The sequence below is a fragment of the Leptonychotes weddellii genome, chromosome 2 (assembly GCF_054177405.1).
Source record: "Leptonychotes weddellii isolate Sample4059 chromosome 2, ASM5417740v2, whole genome shotgun sequence".
Taxonomy (NCBI): domain Eukaryota; kingdom Metazoa; phylum Chordata; class Mammalia; order Carnivora; family Phocidae; genus Leptonychotes; species Leptonychotes weddellii.
In genome coordinates, this window is record NC_138370.1 from 89212740 (window position 1) to 89227751 (window position 15012).

Below are 15012 nucleotides of genomic sequence, written 5' to 3' on the forward strand. Positions count from 1 at the left end.
AGATTAGTTCAGGAATGGATACACAACCTAGGCCTAAGTCAAGGACATTACCCAGCTCCAGTGATTAATTCATATATGGTCCAACCACAGGGAAGCTTAAGACTCTTCCAGATAGCTGTCAGGGACAATATCATTCACCCACGGATACTGATAACAGCCAATGGGGGAAACCATCACAACGTATATTGTGAGAGGGAGTCTTCCATGGGTCTCTAGTGCTCCTAGATGTCTTTCTGAATGTGTCAGAATTCAAGGTCCTAATGCTTCTTTTCCTGAGCTATTTCTCAGGCTTGTTTTTGTAGCAAGCAACCTTGATGGATGTGGTAATATCTCAGTGTGGGACAAAAGTAAGTTTGCTAGCTGACTGCAAGTAAAAAGTAAAATAAAATAAAAGCAATGGATTCACTAGGCCTAGTGTACCTTAGCTGTTATGGAAATCCACTGGGTATGTAGTATCCATCTGGGTTATATCTTATAAACCCTATGGAGTCTGAGGCAAGATAAACTTGTAAATATGCTGATATACCTTGTGTATATATGCTGTACCTTGTGTAAGAAAGTTCTTTTTCTCTGACCAAAGAATCTCATGTCTTCTTCCAGCATCCATGAAACAGTAGCAGGCTAACTTAGTAGCTTGCAAGGAGGTTCACAAAATCAAATCCCAGACCCAAAAAAGTGAAACTGAGACACAGGTGGAGAAATGGAACCAGAGCCCTGGTCAAACAGCACACAGCCTGCTCTTTATTTTATTTGGAATTTAAGAATTAAGGCAAGAGTAAAAATTCACTTTCTTATGGGAAAAAAAAGTGACTTGAGTGGTTTTGAAAATGACCTTCTTTGATGGTAGCTACACTTGTGGTGAGCATAGCATAATATACAGACTTGTCAAATCACTATGTTGTACACCTGAAACTAATGTAACATTGTACACCTGACATAATGTAACAAGTCAACTACACCTCAATAAAAAAAAGATCTTAGACTAATTCTACTTCTATACCATTTAAAGGATTTAACAATGTGTCAGATGTTCTGTTTTATAATACCATCCATTCATTCATTCATTCACTTGATTATTCATTCCACAAATAATACCTATATTATCCTTCCCAATTTTGACAGCACAGTAAGATTTCTGAGCCTAACACGAATTGGGAAACCACATTATAAAACAAAAATATTCCTGTAGGAATGACTTACTCTACAATAATTTCACATTGGCCACCTATGCTGGCTCATGCCTCTTTGTTATTTTTCTAAGTCAATTTTTTACTAAAAAATATGTGGGAGTGGGAGTGGGAGTGCAGAATGTAGCTCCACATCACCATCAAGCAATTATCAGGACACCAGCAGGATATCCAAGAATTCAACTCAATTTTGACACTATCTACCTGGAGATAGCATCAGATCCCATCGGTAAGAGCTTAGTCCCACAAGATGTGTCTCCCCCCACCCCAACACACACATATACACCTCAGACCCCAGTCGCAAGTCCAGGTTACCATCTGTGCTTCTGACCAACTGGCTATAGATTAGAGGTTCCAAACCTTGGATTTGATTATTTGCTAGAGTGGCTCACAGAACTCAGGGAAATACTTACTTACATTTAACTGTTTAACTGTTTATTAAAGGATCTGAAAAAGGATACAGATGAACATCTAGATGGAAGGTAGGGCAAGGTATATGGGAAGGGATGAAGAATTTCCATGCCTTCTCCAGACACACCACTCTCTCAACACCTCCAAGTGTTCACCAATCCAGAAGCTCTCCAAGCCCTGTACTTTTGGAATTTTATAGAGGCTGCATCGTGTAAGCATGATGGATCATTAACTCTTCTCAAGAAAATGGGTGGCAGAGCTGAAAATTCCAAGCTTCTCATCATGGCTTGGTCTCTCCAGTGGCCAGCCCTCATCCAGAAGCCCACGCAGAAGAACAAATGACACTCCCATCACCCAGGAAATCACAAGGATTCCAGGAGTTCTGTATCAGGAACAAAAGTCAAAGACCAATATTAAAGCAGGAGATGCTCCTAGTGTCCCAGGAACTGGGGGCAGAGACCAATATATACTTTCTATTATCTCACAATATTAATGTAAAGTTATCTGAAGTTTAGAAAAACCAAAATTGTAATAATACATCATGATTTCAATATCTATACCAAACCTAACTCTTCCTTCCTTTTGGGCCACCAAAACTTGGTGTTTATCAAAAGGCCTTTTTTTTAAAAGATTTTATTTATTTATTTGTCAGAGAGAAAGAGCACAAGCAGGGGGAGAAGCAGGCCGAGGGAGAAGCAGGCTCCCTGTTGAGCAAGGAGCCTGATGAGGGGCTGGATCCCAGGACCCTGAGATCATGACCTGAGCCAAAGGCAGACACTTAACTGACTGAGCCACCCAGGTGTCTCGATCAAAAGGCCTTAAAAAAAAAAAAATCAGAAACCTAGCAGGCATCTTACAACATTAGCTAATATACTTATGTGAGTTAAATTTGAATGAATCACCAAACGAAACCACATGGATTGAAGTCCCCATAGGATACATACACATTAAAAGTTTCAGTTTCGGGGCACCTGGGTGGCTCAGTCGGTTAAGTGGCTGCCTTCGGCTCGGGTCATGATCCCAGGGTCCTGGGATCGAGCCCCACGTCGGGCTCCCTGCTCAGTGGAGAGTCTGCTTCTCCCTCTCTCTCTGCCTGCCTCTCTGCCTACTTGTGCTCTCTATCTCTCTGTCAAAAAAAAAAAAAAAAAAAAAAGTTTCAGTTTCAAAAAGCATATTTTATAAAAGTGCAATGTGTGTGCGTGTGTGTGTGTGTGTGTGTGTATACGTTTTAGGACAATGAAGATGGAGTTAAATAAACATATTAGAAAAAATAGATTTAGACATGTTTTCTCCAAAAAACTGGAGGGCATTTGTCTGTAATGTCAAAAAATGAACTGAAAATATGATTCGTGATATCTACTGACAGTATCATTTTGCTACTTTGTTTTTACTAGTAAATATTGCATGTTTTGTATTTCAGATAGTATTATTTGAAACATCAGAAAGAGTAAAGATAATTTTTAAGGAAACATGTAGGGTAATGTCAATGAATTATTAAAGGTAAGATTTAAATGATAGCATCTATGTTTTTAAACAAACAAAACCACTTTTTCCATGGGCTACAATCATTATTTGGAACTGTCACTAAATTATACCTTCCAAAATCAGAGTTAAAATTTAGAGCTTTGAGACAATGTATTTTGTTACTGTTTTGTTTTAAGTTTTCCTTCTGCACAAAGAGGGACTGACAACAATTAGACATAAAATAGCACACGTGGAGAGAAATTAATATTCCAGACAAAAACAACAAGATCTTTTCAAATGATCGTTCTTAACATTTGGAGGAAACATGCTTGTTGGAATTAATTACAGATAACAGAACTTTATCCTAAGTGTTAAAAAAATAGATAGATAATCCACATGATGGATAAACATTTGTGAACTCACATTAAACAGTGAGGCAACTCTCTGACTCTTGGAGAATCACTAATTCATTATCCGCTGACCCCGCTAGGGCCTGCTGTGACTCGAGTATTTGTGCTGTTTCCTGGAATGCACGTGCATGAAATGCCATCTGAGCAGGTGGTGATGGTTCTCTGCAGCATTCCAGGGCAAGCGAAAAGGGGCAGCGTGAAAGAAGACACCCTCAAGCCATCCTAACAACATTTTCCCTGTTCATCTATGTGCTCTCTCTTGCTCTGAGGCTGAATGTGGTTTGGGGAGAAACTACCACTGCTGCCGGTGGTGGTTTAAAATCCCATCATCCGGGCTTGCAGAGCTAAGGAGATGCACACCAGCAACTCCTACTTGTACCTAAAGCCCAGAGGTGCTGCCTTGCCCAACGTCACAGCACGAGGGAGTATATTAGTTTGCTAGGTGTCCACTACACAGTACCATAGACAGGGTAGCTTAAAGAAGAGAAATTTATTGTCTCAAAATTCTGAAGCCTAGAAACCTGAGATCAAGGTGTCAGAAGAATTTTTTGAGGCCTATTTCCTTGGCCTGTAGATGGCTGTCTTCTCCAAGGGCCTTCACATCATCTTCTCTCTGTACCTGTCTCTCCAACCTCCTCTTTTTATAAGGACACCAGTAATATTGGATTAAGGCCCACTCCGATGACCTCATTTTAACTTAATTGTCTTGAAAGACTTTATCTCCAAATATAGTCACATTCTGAGATACTGCAGAGTAGGGCTTCAACATATAAATTTGGGGGATAAATTTCAGCCCATAATAGGGAGGCAGAGCATACAGGCAGCCAAAGTATCAGTTAGTTTCCTCTTCAATATACAAATATATAAAAGGTATGTGGCAGGATAATTCTTGAGATTTTCATAATTTTGTTCATTCTTCAGATTTCCCCCTTGTTCCTCTTCCAAGGAAGTAGTCAGACCCTTCCTACTTCCTTAACTCAGGGACTTTGACTGAGCAAGAATAGAAGGTGGTAACAATGATTCTCAGTTCTGTACGGCCTAAACTCCATGAAATGATTTTGCAAGGCATCCTGAGTAGAGAGAAAAGCAAGGAAAGTGCCCTTGAGAAAAGCAAGGGAGGGATTTAGTCCTAACTAGGAGTATGGCAGTCTGGGGGTCTCCCAGGTAGTGCTGACCACCAAGCTGCTGTCAGAGAAATAATGGCAAGATGGAAACAGCTACAGGGTCTCTGGAGGGAGACTGGACACCAAAAGCAGGGCTCCCAACCTTAGCCAACACTTTTCAGCCACATGCATATCACAGAAGCTGCAGCTGGGTACCTGACTGCTGGCCAAGACTGTGGACAGTTCAGTGACCAGTGAAGGCAAATGAGTGATGACCTGCCACTCTGCTGAATCCCGACAACTTTGCAAACCCTGGGAAGGAAGTGGCTCTAAAAGATACCTGAGATTGGCTTTCCTACCAGTGAGATGGGGAACTAGAGTTGGAGTACATTTATTAAAATTATAAAATAATATTCTTGAGTTAATTAGAAAGATACTTACATTTAAGCTTATCATTCATTCATTCATTCATTCAAATGATTTTTTGGGGGCGCCTAGGTGGCTCAGTCGGTTAAGCATTTGCCATTGGCTCAGGTTATGATCCCAGGGTCCTGGGATCAAGGAGTCTGCTTCTCTCTCTCCCTCTGTCCCTATCCCCTACTCGTGTGTGCTCTCTCTCTCTCTCTCAAATAAATAAATAAAATCTTTTTAAAAAATGATTTTTTTGTGAGCATCCTCGGCAACATTCCTACCCTCGTGGAGCCCACATTTCACCAGAGAAGGCAGACAATAAGTATGTACACAAAATGGTGAGAGAAATGGGGGCTAAAAAGAGAGGAACAGGGTGGTATGACAGAGTAATGGGAGTGATACACACAGGAGATCAGAAAAACCTCCGTGAGCTGAGACCCAATTGATAACGATTTGATTTGAAAGGCAGGAAGAACAGCAAAAATACACTTGGTCAATACAAAAAAGATATGGAAGTTAGTGTAGCTGAAGTGTATTAGATGTGTACCCATTACTGGAGAATCTAATAGGAAGTTAGTGAAGCTAAAGCTCAGGACCCTCCCTTCTGGGATCCCTTCCAAGGCTCTGGAAGGAACACCAACAATGTGTTTACATGTGCATATGCTGTTGTAAAATCTGCCGAAGTAAAATACTTCAACTGAATTTGGTTAAGATTATTGTCTTTTTCATCCAACGTCCCCTGCAAGTGATGGTGGAGTACCCACGAGCCTTTTTGGAACCCAGCTAAGGGGAAGATGAGGTGGGGATTTGTTCAGCTTGGGTTTCATGAAAGATGTTTATGTGGTTCACAATCGCATTCAGGGAAAAGTTATTGCCAGTTGCCCAGCATAGGAATGAAGAGCTTCCAGGCATACGCTTACCATGTGTTGTGTCCATTTGCCTGTGTGAAAACATTAAAGGGCAGGGCCAGAGGTCCTATCACAGCATCAACCCATTCTAAGGTGCTGACACAGTACGTATCTGTGTAGTAGAGGAAAACATAGGTTGAAATGTACAGTGCCACAAACTAGTCTGTGGAATACTCTTCTAATGGCTAAACACAAAAATCGCCAGTGAAGAATTCATTTCTTATTGATGCCTAGTCAAATGCAAAGGTGCCTCCTTTCCGGAATATGCCAGATAATGCAGCATATACAATGATAAATGCACCATACATTCATTATGGCTATTATAAAAAATAAAATTTATTAGAATTCTTATGTTTATAGGCAAAAATCTGTAGCCATGTTACACTGATTACTTCGGTACGAGAAGTCCCATGTTGTGTGCAACCCTATTACCAATTATAAAAACTACTATTGATTAACTCTGGTAGATGTTAATGGAAAAAGTTATATCATGAAATTTTTGCCATATAAAGAAGAGATCAAAGAGTACTCAAGCAAGAAATATAGGGGGAAAAAGAGGTGTGTCAGTTAATTAATAAAAATATTGTTATTTATCTGAATTTTGAGATGTTTGTGGGAGCTGGCTAATTTGTGTGGGGCTTTTTTAACAGGTAAAACTAACACTTTTTAGATTTTCATAACTTAGTTGTCCCTTTTCTGATTTTTTGATTTTTCATCAGTCTTCCCCCTCCTCTTTTACTTCAAAGCTTCACAAAATGAATTAAAATGTCTGCTTTGCCTTTATGCTTCTGAAAGTCAATAATATTAAAAAGAGATACATTTACACTTATAATGTCAAAATGCCCAAAAGTTGCAATAGTAGTGTTAAAAATGCCTAACAAATAAAATAAATAATGCTGATGGGGTTGCTGAGTGAAACTTTATATTGGAGCCAAATTCTAGGTAGTAGTTTAAGTCAGGAATCACTTTTAACCTATTAAGCAAAAATATGATTCAGATTGCTGCATTTTCTTGTATCAAAGTAATGTTTTCCAGACTAAACCATACTCTACTACCAACCTGTCACATGCTTGCTATCCATCCTGGTTTTAAAAAACCTGCCTTAATTTATTCATTCATGTAACCAATGTTTATTATTTATTTCAGTCACTGTTTTAGGCATGAGGGACATGGAAATTAACAAGTCAGACAAGGCCTATGCCCTCTAGAAGCTCATATTCCAGTAGGCAGGGCAGACAATGAAGACAACCCTATGTTTTGTCAGATGGTGGCAAGTGCTATGAAGAACAATGAAGCTGCAGGCATGGGGTAGGGGTAGGCTGGCTACCTCAGAGGACAGCTTCTCTTCAGGAGGAGGTAATATTTGAACAGAGACCTATTCCATGTAGCTGAAGTGCTGGTGGTTACCATTGTTGCTTTAAATAGTAAAATCAGGGGTGCCTGGGTGGCTCAGTCTGTTTAGCGTCTGCCTTCGGCTCAGATCATGATCCCAGGGTCCTGAGATTGAGCCCCGCATCGGGCTCCCTGCTCAGCGGGAAGCCTGCTTCTCCCTCTCCCTCTCCCTGCTGCTTCCCCTGCTTGTGTTCCCTCTCTCTCTCTGTCAAATAAATAAATAAAATCTTTTAAAAAATCATAAAATCATAAAAATATTTTGACCAAACTAGACACTATAAGTGTATCCTTTTCAGAGGCAACACAGGTAATGGGAAGAGGCAGGGGCTTGATGTGAATTGAACCCCCCCCCCATTTTGCTGCTATTTTCTGCACAGCCTTGGGTGCATCATTTGTCTTTTCTTTTTTTTTAGATTGTATTTATTTATCTGACAGAGAGAGACACAGCGAGAGAGGGAAACACAAGCAGGGGGAGTGGGAGAGGGAGAAGCAGGCTTCCCGCTGAGCAGGGAGCCTGATGTGGGACTCGATCCCAGGACCCTGGGATCATGACCTGAGCTGAAGGCAGACGCTTAACAACTGAGCCACCCAGGTGCCCCCATCATTTGTCTTTTCTGAACCTCCGTATTCTCTTTCGAAGTTGCTCTAAGCAATAAGTGAAATGTTTTTAAACACCTATTTTTTAAACAAGTGCCTGGCATATAATAACTGCTTCATAAATCTTCCCTTTAAACTTCTCCCTTTGCTATCTACGAGGGATCTTCCTGGATGGGAACACAGGCATTAGTGGAAAGTTTTTGGAGGGAAATACCTTTTCATTGCAGGTCAGTGCAACAGGCTTCCCACAGAAGTGAGGAATTTCCTAGAAAATTGCTAATCACCTGCAAGGCGGCCAGCAATAATGGAGCAAAGAGAACATAAAATGGCCACTCCTGCATCTGAGGAGCATATGTTCAGCTGACCGGAATTCATTACTCTTCATACCTCTTTGGAATTAGACAGGCCTGCACTTGTCTGCCCCCCACCCTCTAGCTGGTTACTGTGGCTCCTAGGCGTCAGTTTCCTCATGTGTGGAAAAGAAAAGGCTATTGTAAAGAATTGATGAGGTAAATTGATGCCCAGCACTGTGCTGGAATGTAGGAGGCACTTGGGCTTTTTTTGTTGTTATTGTAATTAGTAGTGATTTATTAATTTTTTGACTCAGGACACTTTCCCAATTCACTGCCTTTCAGGTTTCTCAGAAAACCATGAAGTAGTGGAAATATTATTACACCCTTCAACAGAACTGTGAAACGAGCCCGAGAGAGCAACTGGTTTCATCCGTGACTGGGATTCTGTTGCGGTTCTCCTAATTCCCTAGCAGCTCAAATAGTATATATTTGCTGATGGGTTGACTATACGATCTTCCACTGTGCATCACATCCAGATTTAATGAAACTGCTAAACCAGATAGGGACTTGGGAGATTCTTTTTCTGCTCTTCAAGCAAGGGAACCCCTTGGCCTCCCAACAGGGTCAAGGAATCCATTTTTATGGGTTCAAAATTTTGAGTTTTCTGAAGGCAACAGTAGCTCCTCAGCAAATACACCTGGAATGAAATTGCACAGAATCACGCTGAATGTAATGGAAACACTGTAAAGGTAGTCAAACTAACATATTAAATTTGGTTTGAATTTTAATTCCAGGTTTCAACTTCTGTGAACCAACAAGTAGAGTAACAAAGAATAATGTTACAGGATTTCTTCTTCTTTAGTGCCCACGGTTCTTGGTCACGCTGCTTCGAAGAATGCAGAGGTAGACCGGACAGAGTGGTGCGCAGCAAAGCAAGGTTTACTGAGCGATAGCGCTGTGATAGTACAAAGTTCCCAAAGAAGAAGGGGATCTGAGAGGGTTGCCACTGGAGTTTCTAAGTCTAGGGGTTTGTATGGGCTTATTGACAGGCTGTTTTAATTTGATTAACCTTCCCTGCACCTGTCATCCAACCAGGTTTTTGTCATCTATCTATCATGTAGGGAAGGGTGAAGGGCTCCTTCCAGGATGGTGTAAAATCCTTTTAAGGGTGGTTTCCTCTTAGGGTGGGGGCCCCTTGTCCCTGCCTGCCTTTCTTCCAACTGTCCTTCGTCAATAATACTTTTTCCATCATGATAGTATTCTCTTTGAAATCCTGAAGTGGATACAAACATTAAGCTCCACCTAGTAAGTGTCATTTTCTAAACTCTCTGGAGAGAGGGAAAACTGGCAGTCAGGTCAAGTAAATTGCCTTAGGTCACACTGGAATCAGTAGGAGAGCAAACCAAACTCCAGAGCCCTCCTCCCACATCAATGGTACACAGAAAAAAGTTCCATGGAAGTCACTTAGGTCATTGCCCTGACAACACATTCTGGGGATTTTCCTGAATTTTGTTTTTTAGTGCTTTGCCAGATCTGGCCTTAAATATCTCTAAAAATAGCATTTCCTTCCATTTTAATTCTTCTCAACCTGGGTAATTATTCCAACATCCAAGAGCTCTGACTTCCAGGAGAAGTTTGTCATTTGAAATAAAACTTCCAGGTCTCTTTTTATATTTCTAGTTCTATTCTTCCTATTACTATCTTTTTCTTCCTTTTTAGTGCTGATACCAGTAATGATTAGGACTATTGGGAATAGGATCATTATATATGAAAAATTCCTTCTCTGCAAGAATTTTAAAGGTCTTAAAAAAATCTTTCTATCTTTAAATCAAAAGTAGCTTTTAGGGGCACCAGGGTAGCTCGGTCAGTTAAGCGTCCAACTCTTGGTTTCAGCTCAGGTCATGATCTCATGGGTCATGAGATTAAGCCCCATGCTGGGCTCCACACTCAGTGGGGAGTCTGCTTTTGAAGATTCTCTCCCTCTGCTCCTCCCCCGATTTGCATGTGCACAGACACACACTCTCTCTCCCTTTCCCTCTCTCTAAAATAAATAAATAAATCTTTAAAATGTGTCAAAGAACTTAAAACCTAAGCTTAATACCTTCAATTTAAGGTATAAAACAATTTTTTAAGTAGTTTTAAAATCAAAACTTTAAAGTCATGTTTGAGAAAATCATCTGCCAAATATTTACAAAATTTCAAGAAAATGTGAGAAAAGTTTTTTGAAAGGCACACATAAACATGCATAAACATTAGCATAGATTAAAATTTTTTTTAATTATGTTATCATTATAGGAAAATTTTTTTTTTTTTTTAAAGATTTTATTTATTTTTTTGACAGAGAGAGACATAGCGAGAGCAGGAACACAAGCAGGGGGAGTGGGAGAGGGAGAAGCAGGCTTCCCGCAGAGCAGGGAGCCTGATGTGGGACTCGATCCCAGGACCTTGGGATCATGACCTGAGCCGAAGGCAGACGCTTAACGACTGAGCCACCCAGGCGCCCCTCATTATAGGAAAATTTAATGCACACATAAGATACGTCATTCTTTCTGATGTATCTCATTTATGAATGCATTTTGAAAATCCAAGAGTCACCCAAATTTAGATAATCAATTTGAAAAGCTGTAAAATACAGAGCAAGTATATTGTACTTTTGGAGGAATAAAGTTTTTAAACAAGTGCAGGCAGTTAAAAAAATATATATGTGAAGTCTAACAGAACCCTTGCACAGAAATTTCAAGTAACATTACGTCTCTTACTCCAAAATTTTTCACTAAGTAGTTTTTTTGAAGTCAGAGGGAGAACAGGAGTGGGTTAGATCATTGCAACTTTTATTCCTGTGAAGTGCACATTCAAAGTTAAACATGACAGAGCCTGACTTGCAGGGAAATTTTCAGTCCAAAATTAAGATAATGATCATTAAACCTGATTTCACTCTATTCTTTCCAAATCCATCTTATCCTGCTTTAGCAATAAATGAAATCCAGATGTTGGAATGATGCAAGATACTTTGTTTTAAGCCCTGTAAAACAGAGGCATGCTTTCTAGTTAGTATAACCACTCATTTCAAAAACAAACCCTTTAGTTTCTTTTACAAAATTGTTTTGGCTAAGGAAACCCTGGGATGTAAATCATTAAGAGTTACCAACAGCCTTCAAGAGATGAGTAAAAATCATAGATACTACCCAGGTACAACCCAAAGTCATAAAATAACACTGTCTCAGAGTTTTAAGTCACTTTTGTTCAAAGACTGATAAGATTTATAGTATGGTAAATGTGCTTTTGTCACCGAATTAATGGAATGACAAATACACAGATGTTAATATTAAAGATGCAAAATGAATTCAGGATAACATCTGACTAACAATATTCATCATTAAAGTTTAGTAGAACAAATCATTAATAAGAATTATAAGGTTTTAAAGTGGAAGCCTACAGGGTACAACTGTCCATACAACAACACTAATATTACTTTGGTCCAAGGACAACTAAGCTAGTAAATCATTTCTTTTCTTTGGCTTATGAGTCTACTTGTGAGCCACTTACCTCTACTTCATGTTGTCTGTGAAAGATGAGAAAAACCTGTTTCAAATGTTATCTGCTCTTGAGGGAAACTATGTGGAAGGCATGCTTATTAAATAATTATCAAATATATCAAATATAAATTATTATATTCTCCAGATGAATTTCAAGGAAAACATGTACCATGAATTATATTAATATGCATGTGGAACTGTTCTATTAACAGAAAGATGAAGTAAATGACCACCTTTAATAAATTTACTGTTTTTAAAATCTCTGTAGTGATGCCTGTGTGGCTCAGTCGGTTAAGCGGCCGACTCTTGGTTTTGGCTCAGGTCAGGATCTTGGGGTCCTGGGATCAAGCCCCAGGTCAGGCTCTGCGTTCAGCGGGGAGTCTGCTTGAGGATTTCTCTCTCTCTCCCCCTCTGCCCCTCCCCCGCTTACTCTTTCTCTCTCTAAAAAATAAATAAGTCTTTTAAAAAAATCTGTAGGGATGACTGATTTACACTGAAGCATTTACTTTGCCTATTCGCCTTGTAACAAATAATACATTTTTTTTTTTTTTGGTAACAGTTAAAGGGGAGGTTTATGACTGAAAAAAATAAAACAATAGATACAATCAGGAATCTGCTCTCTACTCTTAAACCATTCCGCTCAGTTGGTAAGTGGCAGACTCTTGATTGATCTCAGGGTTGTGAGGTCAAGCCCCACCTCAGGCCCTGTGCTGAGCATGGAGTCTGCTTAAGACTCTCTCCCTCTCCCTCTGCCCCTCCCCCGCAACCAACCATGCCATTTGACCTAAATAACACATAATAATGTAGACAATCTTTTGTTGCCTTTGGACATTTAAAAACAAAGTGACTGAATTCAATGTATATTTTTTGATAAATTGAAGAAAATTCATATATGCAGTCATTCAGCTATAATATGTTAGACATTAGAGATACAAACTCTTGGTTCCTACCTTCATGGTATCCAAGATCTAGAGCAGGGCTTGGCAAACTGTGAAGTGAGGGCCTTAGCTCTCTGGGGCAACTACTCTGCAGTCTTACTGCAGAAGCAGCCAGACAATCTGGAAATGATAGTGTGACTATGTTGTAATAAAACTTTACTTCCAAAACAGGCAAGAGCAGATTTGGCCTGTTGAAGCTTGCTGATCAGTGGTTAGGATAAGGAAAAATAATATAATTAACAAAATAATAATATTAAAAGATAGTTCCTTGAAACTGTGTTTCTGAGTATTAGGTGATATCTTTCAACAGAACAAAATGGTCACAGAGAGTAGTAGAAAAGCCAAACACATTTTTTAAAACATCTATTTAAACACATCAAAAGTGGGATGCCTGGGTGGCTCAGTTGGTGAGCATCGACTCTTGATTTCGGCTCAGGTCATGATCTCAGGATCCTGAGACTGAGCCCACATCAGACTCAGTGCTCAGGGCGGAGTTTGCTGGAGATGATCTCCCCCTCCCTCTGCCCCTCCCCCAACGTGTGTGCACTTGCACATGCACGCGTTCTCTTTCTCTCTGTATCTCTCTCAAAATAAATTAAAAAAAAAAAAAAACCACATCAGAAGTGCCGACCCAACCAGGATTAGGAGGTACCAAGATTCCAGAAAAGGACAAGAAGCTGAAAATATAGATTTTGCCAAGGGAGCCCTGCAACCAGAAACCAACTTATCAGCAGAGCCTTTGTTAATCTCTTGGAGCAGTGCAGTGGTTCTCAGGGGGTAATTTGCCTCCCAGGGACATCTGACAATGTCGGAAGACATTTTTTTGATTATCATGATGCTGGGGAGGGGATGGTTTGCTTTGGGCATTTAGTGTGTAGCAGCCAGGGATGCAGCTAAACACCCTACAAAGCACAGGACAACCCCCACTCCCAATGAAACTTATCTGACTCCAAATGTCAATAACACCTAATTTGAAAAACCCTGGGTTACAGAAACAAAACTGGAGGCTTAGAATCTTACATACACACTCGATCCAAGTGTATATAATTCTTAATCCTGATTTGGGTTAAAGATTTTCTAGGAATCACTATGTTAGATTCTTACAGTCTCAGATCTGGAATATTCCCGCCCCTGTTAAATCCCACACATGAAGTGTTCTGAACCATCTTCATTCTCCCAGGTCCCAACCCCACTACAGCTACATTCATTCTCAGCAAAACACCTTATCACTTACCTTGATAATTGCGTTAAAATCATCCTTCCTTTCCACATAATATTTTTTCTATAGCTGCAGTCATTTTTTCCCCATCTTTAATAAAGTACTTTATTTTTAGGTTATTCTACCTCCTTCCTTTTGTAGTTATTGAAAAAGGAGTCAACATACACTGTGTCCATTTTATTATAATCTAGTGCCTGTTTCAGTGACTCCACACAAGCCTTCTTAGCCAAATTTCAATTGTGAAACCAATTGTCTTTCTTCAGCCACAATACTTAACACTGCTAAAAACCTCTTACCTCCTTCTCTGACATTTACCAACCTGATTCTCCTTTTATGATCCTTTTTCCTCCTTTCACCACTCCACCCACTAAATATGCCCCTCAAGGTTCCGTGTTCAGTACGTCAGTTATCATACTGTGCCTCTGGGCTTCAAACTCACCCTCCCACATTCCGTGGTGTGACGCTTGAGTTTGAGCGAGAACTCTCAAACTGCATTTCGGCTTTGCCTGCGGCTACTTATTAAGTCTGCCAATAGGGGGCGGTGGAGGGAGCGTGAGACGCCGGAGAAGGGAGAAGCTGCTTGTTCCTACCTGATTGTTTCCTGTTCTGAGCAGTTAGTTCCGAGAGCAGCGTTGGATTCCAGTTTGTAGCTATTCCAACACTTGCAACACCAGTCTTATGACTCCCCATAGAGACGCCAGCACCAGACAAGCAGCAAGCCCCCTCAGAAGTCTGGGCCGGCCCCTCGAAGTCCCACCTTCAAACTTCCATGTTTAAATAATTCCAGTTTCGGGCACCTGGGTGGCTCAGATGGTTAAGCGTCTGCCTTCGGCTCAGGTCATGATCCCAGGGTCCTGGGATCGAGTCCCACATCGGGCTCCCTGCTCCTTGGGAGCCTGCTTCTCCCTCTGCCTCTCTCTCTCTGTCTTTCATGAATAAATAAATAAAATCTTTAAAAATAAATAAATAAATAAATAAATAAATAATTCCAGTTTCTTCCCTTTATTCCCTTAGACCTATCTGGCGGGCAGGGCAGAGTTGCTTCTTGCAGTTGCTACCTCCATAAACCCCTGGTGTTCCTACTTGTCTTTTCAATTACCTAATCATAGAGCCAGTAATCCACAGAACAGACATTATTATAGC

General features: G+C 40.3%; 2 long non-coding RNA genes across 2 annotated transcripts in view; one reads left to right on the plus strand and one right to left on the minus strand.

Annotated features, from left to right (window-relative positions):
- Positions 1–15012, plus strand: part of LOC115943400 (uncharacterized) — a 438133-nt gene that overhangs the window by 224856 nt on the left and 198265 nt on the right. The gene's annotated exons all lie outside the window — the stretch shown is intronic.
- On the minus strand, positions 1606–14318 carry LOC145720331 (uncharacterized). Its single transcript, XR_014143248.1, has 3 exons — positions 13885–14318; positions 12663–12770; positions 1606–1980 (listed from the first exon to the last, which is right to left on the minus strand). It is a non-coding gene; the product is annotated as an uncharacterized LOC145720331 (long non-coding RNA).